The sequence below is a fragment of the Agelaius phoeniceus genome, unplaced genomic scaffold, assembly GCF_051311805.1.
Source record: "Agelaius phoeniceus isolate bAgePho1 unplaced genomic scaffold, bAgePho1.hap1 Scaffold_109, whole genome shotgun sequence".
NCBI classification, from domain to species: Eukaryota; Metazoa; Chordata; class Aves; order Passeriformes; family Icteridae; genus Agelaius; species Agelaius phoeniceus.
The window spans coordinates 100,001-106,670 of record NW_027509875.1 but is presented as its reverse complement, the minus strand read 5'-3'; positions in this window follow the sequence as shown (position 1 = coordinate 106,670).

Below are 6,670 nucleotides of genomic sequence, written 5' to 3'. Positions count from 1 at the left end.
CCCGCCCGCCGGTAGAGGCGACGGCGGCCGCCGGCACCGCCGCCAGCACACAGGCGCTGTGTGTAGCTTTCGGGCGGGTTGTTTCACGGTCCGCAGAGGTCTTGGGCCCTCGACGTGACTCTAGGGGGCCGTGGGGACTCGGTGCCGAGGCGCCCGGGGCCGGCACGAAGCCACCGGCCCTGGTCCGCACAGAGACAGAAACAGTGACACGCACCCCCCCCCCCCAACTAACCCTAACCCTAACCCTAACTCCCCCCGCCCCCGACTAACCCTAACCCTAACACTAACCCTAACTCCCCCGCCCCCCACTAACCCTAACCCTAACCCCCCCCCCACTAACCCTAACCCTAACCCTAACCCCCTAACCCCCCCCCACTAACCCTAACCCTAACCCTAACCCTAACCCCCCCCCCCCACTAACCCTAACCCTAACCCTAACCCTAACCCCCCCCCCCCCCCCCAACTAACCCTAACCCTAACCCTAACGCACGGCCACGCCTGCAGGCTACCACACCGCTGCGCGTGAAAGGAAGGCGCGGCCAACCATCCCCGCCCCCTCGCCAACCCCTCCCCAGCCACCTCCACCCGGCCCCCTGCCACCCGCGCGCGCGCAGCCGCCCGCCGGCCCGCCCATAGGCATTCACGCTCTGGCGTGCCCTCTCTCCCTGGCCCTGCCCCGGCCCCTGGCCCTGCCCGCTCTGTGGCAAGCGCAGCCGGCCATGGGCGGTTGGGGGCGCCCCGCCCTCCCCCATCAGCCTCCCCGGCGCTGTCTGCATCCTTTTGCCGCTTGCTAGGCTGCCGTAGGCCAAGGCCGGCCCGGGACAACAGGTCTAGCCAAGAGCCTGGGACAACAGGTCTACCCTAGGGGCCTGGGACAACAGGTCTAGCCAAGGGGCCGGGCTGCCGTAGGCGAGGGCCCGCCCGGGACAACAGGTCTACCCCCAGGGCCTGGGACAAAAGGTCTACCCCAAGGGGCCTGGGCTATCAGGTCTACCCCGGAAGCGCAGGACATCAGGTCTACCCCGGCGGCCCGGGACAACAGGTCTACCCCAAGGGGCCTGGGACAACAGGTCTACCCAAGGGGCCTCGGCCATCAGGTCTACCCCGAAGCCTAGGACATCAGGTCTACCCCGAAGCCTAGGACAACAGGTCTACCCTGAAGGCCCGGGACAACAGGTCTACCCCGGAGGCCCGGGACAACAGGTCTACCCTGAAGGCCTGGGACAACAGGTCTACCCCGGCGGCCCGGGACAACAGGTCTACCCCGGAGGCCCGGGACAACAGGTCTACCCCGGCGGCCCGGGACAACAGGTCTACCCCAAGGGGCCTGGGACAACAGGTCTACCCAAGGGGCCTCGGCCATCAGGTCTACCCCGAAGCCTAGGACATCAGGTCTACCCCAAGGGGCCTGGGACAACAGGTCTACCCCGGAGGCCCGGGACAACAGGTCTACCCTAGGGGCCTCGGCCATCAGGTCTACCCCGAAGCCTAGGACATCAGGTCTACCCTGGCGGCCCGGGACAACAGGTCTACCCCGGCGGCCCGGGACAACAGGTCTACCCCGAAGCCTAGGACAACAGGTCTACCCCGGCGGCCCGGGACAACAGGTCTACCCTGAAGGCCTGGGACAACAGGTCTACCCCGAAGCCTGGGACAACAGGTCTACCCAAGGGGCCCGGGACAACTGGTCTACCCCGGAGGCCCCGGACATCAGGTCTACCCCGGAGGCCCCGGACATCAGGTCTACCCCGGAGGCCCCGGACATCAGGTCTACCCCGGTGGCCCGGGACACCAGGTCTACCCCAAGGAGCCTGGGACAACAGGTCTACCCCAGGGGCCCGGGACAACTGGTCTACCCCGGAGGCCCCGGACATCAGGTCTACCCCGGTGGCCCGGGACATCAGGTCTACCCCAAGGAGCCTGGGACAACAGGTCTACCCCAGGGGCCCGGGACAACTGGTCTACCTCGGAGGCCCCGGACATGAGGTCTACCCCGGTGGCCCCGGACATCAGGTCTACCCCAAGGAGCCTGGGACAACAGGTCTACCCCAGGGGCCCGGGACAACTGGTCTACCCCGGAGGCCCCGGACATCAGGTCTACCCCGGAGGCCCCGGACATCAGGTCTACCCCGGCGGCCCGGGACATCAGGTCTACCCCAAGGAGCCTGGGACAACAGGTCTACCCCAGGGGCCCGGGACAACTGGTCTACGCCGGAGGCCCCGGACATCAGGTCTACCCCGGAGGCCCCGGACATCAGGTCTACCCCGGAGGCCCCGGACATCAGGTCTACCCCGGTGGCCCGGGACATCAGGTCTACCCCAAGGAGCCTGGGACAACAGGTCTACCCCAGGGGCCCGGGACAACTGGTCTACCCCGGAGGCCCCGGACATCAGGTCTACCCCGGTGGCCCGGGACATCAGGTCTACCCCAAGGAGCCTGGGACAACAGGTCTACCCCAGGGGCCCGGGACAACTGGTCTACCCCGGAGGCCCCGGACATCAGGTCTACCCCGGAGGCCCCGGACATCAGGTCTACCCCGGTGGCCCGGGACATCAGGTCTACCCCAAGGAGCCTGGGACAACAGGTCTACCCCAGGGGCCCGGGACAACTGGTCTACCCCGGAGGCCCCGGACATCAGGTCTACCCCGGTGGCCCGGGACATCAGGTCTACCCCAAGGAGCCTGGGACAACAGGTCTACCCCAGGGGCCCGGGACAACTGGTCTACCTCGGAGGCCCCGGACATGAGGTCTACCCCGGTGGCCCCGGACATCAGGTCTACCCCAAGGAGCCTGGGACAACAGGTCTACCCCAGGGGCCCGGGACAACTGGTCTACCCCGGAGGCCCCGGACATCAGGTCTACCCCGGAGGCCCCGGACATCAGGTCTACCCCGGTGGCCCGGGACATCAGGTCTACCCCAAGGAGCCTGGGACAACAGGTCTACCCCAGGGGCCCGGGACAACTGGTCTACCCCGGAGGCCCCGGACATCAGGTCTACCCCGGAGGCCCCGGACATGAGGTCTACCCCGGTGGCCCGGGACATCAGGTCTACCCCAAGGAGCCTGGGACAACAGGTCTACCCCAGGGGCCCGGGACAACTGGTCTACCCCGGAGGCCCCGGACATCAGGTCTACCCCGGAGGCCCCGGACATCAGGTCTACCCCGGAGGCCCCGGACATCAGGTCTACCCCGGTGGCCCGGGACATCAGGTCTACCCCAAGGAGCCTGGGACAACAGGTCTACCCCAGGGGCCCGGGACAACTGGTCTACCCCGGAGGCCCCGGACATCAGGTCTACCCCGGAGGCCCCGGACATGAGGTCTACCCCGGTGGCCCCGGACATCAGGTCTACCCCAAGGAGCCTGGGACAACAGGTCTACCCCAGGGGCCCGGGACAACTGGTCTACCCCGGAGGCCCCGGACATCAGGTCTACCCCGGAGGCCCCGGACATCAGGTCTACCCCGGAGGCCCCGGACATCAGGTCTACCCCGGTGGCCCGGGACATCAGGTCTACCCCAAGGAGCCTGGGACAACAGGTCTACCCCAGGGGCCCGGGACAACTGGTCTACCCCGGAGGCCCCGGACATCAGGTCTACCCCGGAGGCCCCGGACATCAGGTCTACCCCGGTGGCCCGGGACATCAGGTCTACCCCAAGGAGCCTGGGACAACAGGTCTACCCCAGGGGCCCGGGACAACTGGTCTACCCCGGAGGCCCCGGACATCAGGTCTACCCCGGAGGCCCCGGACATCAGGTCTACCCCGGTGGCCCGGGACATCAGGTCTACCCCAAGGAGCCTGGGACAACAGGTCTACCCCAGGGGCCCGGGACAACTGGTCTACCCCGGAGGCCCCGGACATCAGGTCTACCCCGGAGGCCCCGGACATCAGGTCTACCCCGGAGGCCCCGGACATCAGGTCTACCCCGGTGGCCCGGGACATCAGGTCTACCCCAAGGAGCCTGGGACAACAGGTCTACCCCAGGGGCCCGGGACAACTGGTCTACCCCGGAGGCCCCGGACATCAGGTCTACCCCGGAGGCCCCGGACATCAGGTCTACCCCGGTGGCCCGGGACATCAGGTCTACCCCAAGGAGCCTGGGACAACAGGTCTACCCCAGGGGCCTCGGCCATCAGGTCTACCCCGAAGCCTAGGACATCAGGTCTACCCCAAGGGGCCTGGGACAACAGGTCTACCCCGGAGGCCCGGGACAACAGGTCTACCCTAGGGGCCTCGGCCATCAGGTCTACCCCGAAGCCTAGGACATCAGGTCTACCCTGGCGGCCCGGGACAACAGGTCTACCCCGGCGGCCCGGGACAACAGGTCTACCCCGAAGCCTAGGACAACAGGTCTACCCCGGCGGCCCGGGACAACAGGTCTACCCTGAAGGCCTGGGACAACAGGTCTACCCCGAAGCCTGGGACAACAGGTCTACCCAAGGGGCCCGGGACAACTGGTCTACCCCGGAGGCCCCGGACATCAGGTCTACCCCGGAGGCCCCGGACATCAGGTCTACCCCGGAGGCCCCGGACATCAGGTCTACCCCGGTGGCCCGGGACACCAGGTCTACCCCAAGGAGCCTGGGACAACAGGTCTACCCCAGGGGCCCGGGACAACTGGTCTACCCCGGAGGCCCCGGACATCAGGTCTACCCCGGTGGCCCGGGACATCAGGTCTACCCCAAGGAGCCTGGGACAACAGGTCTACCCCAGGGGCCCGGGACAACTGGTCTACCCCGGAGGCCCCGGACATCAGGTCTACCCCGGAGGCCCCGGACATCAGGTCTACCCCGGCGGCCCGGGACATCAGGTCTACCCCAAGGAGCCTGGGACAACAGGTCTACCCCAGGGGCCCGGGACAACTGGTCTACGCCGGAGGCCCCGGACATCAGGTCTACCCCGGAGGCCCCGGACATCAGGTCTACCCCGGAGGCCCCGGACATCAGGTCTACCCCGGTGGCCCGGGACATCAGGTCTACCCCAAGGAGCCTGGGACAACAGGTCTACCCCAGGGGCCCGGGACAACTGGTCTACCCCGGAGGCCCCGGACATCAGGTCTACCCCGGTGGCCCGGGACATCAGGTCTACCCCAAGGAGCCTGGGACAACAGGTCTACCCCAGGGGCCCGGGACAACTGGTCTACCCCGGAGGCCCCGGACATCAGGTCTACCCCGGAGGCCCCGGACATCAGGTCTACCCCGGTGGCCCGGGACATCAGGTCTACCCCAAGGAGCCTGGGACAACAGGTCTACCCCAGGGGCCCGGGACAACTGGTCTACCCCGGAGGCCCCGGACATCAGGTCTACCCCGGTGGCCCGGGACATCAGGTCTACCCCAAGGAGCCTGGGACAACAGGTCTACCCCAGGGGCCCGGGACAACTGGTCTACCTCGGAGGCCCCGGACATGAGGTCTACCCCGGTGGCCCCGGACATCAGGTCTACCCCAAGGAGCCTGGGACAACAGGTCTACCCCAGGGGCCCGGGACAACTGGTCTACCCCGGAGGCCCCGGACATCAGGTCTACCCCGGAGGCCCCGGACATCAGGTCTACCCCGGTGGCCCGGGACATCAGGTCTACCCCAAGGAGCCTGGGACAACAGGTCTACCCCAGGGGCCCGGGACAACTGGTCTACCCCGGAGGCCCCGGACATCAGGTCTACCCCGGAGGCCCCGGACATGAGGTCTACCCCGGTGGCCCGGGACATCAGGTCTACCCCAAGGAGCCTGGGACAACAGGTCTACCCCAGGGGCCCGGGACAACTGGTCTACCCCGGAGGCCCCGGACATCAGGTCTACCCCGGAGGCCCCGGACATCAGGTCTACCCCGGAGGCCCCGGACATCAGGTCTACCCCGGTGGCCCGGGACATCAGGTCTACCCCAAGGAGCCTGGGACAACAGGTCTACCCCAGGGGCCCGGGACAACTGGTCTACCCCGGAGGCCCCGGACATCAGGTCTACCCCGGAGGCCCCGGACATGAGGTCTACCCCGGTGGCCCCGGACATCAGGTCTACCCCAAGGAGCCTGGGACAACAGGTCTACCCCAGGGGCCCGGGACAACTGGTCTACCCCGGAGGCCCCGGACATCAGGTCTACCCCGGAGGCCCCGGACATCAGGTCTACCCCGGAGGCCCCGGACATCAGGTCTACCCCGGTGGCCCGGGACATCAGGTCTACCCCAAGGAGCCTGGGACAACAGGTCTACCCCAGGGGCCCGGGACAACTGGTCTACCCCGGAGGCCCCGGACATCAGGTCTACCCCGGAGGCCCCGGACATCAGGTCTACCCCGGTGGCCCGGGACATCAGGTCTACCCCAAGGAGCCTGGGACAACAGGTCTACCCCAGGGGCCCGGGACAACTGGTCTACCCCGGAGGCCCCGGACATCAGGTCTACCCCGGAGGCCCCGGACATCAGGTCTACCCCGGTGGCCCGGGACATCAGGTCTACCCCAAGGAGCCTGGGACAACAGGTCTACCCCAGGGGCCCGGGACAACTGGTCTACCCCGGAGGCCCCGGACATCAGGTCTACCCCGGAGGCCCCGGACATCAGGTCTACCCCGGAGGCCCCGGACATCAGGTCTACCCCGGTGGCCCGGGACATCAGGTCTACCCCAAGGAGCCTGGGACAACAGGTCTACCCCAGGGGCCCGGGACAACTGGTCTACCCCGG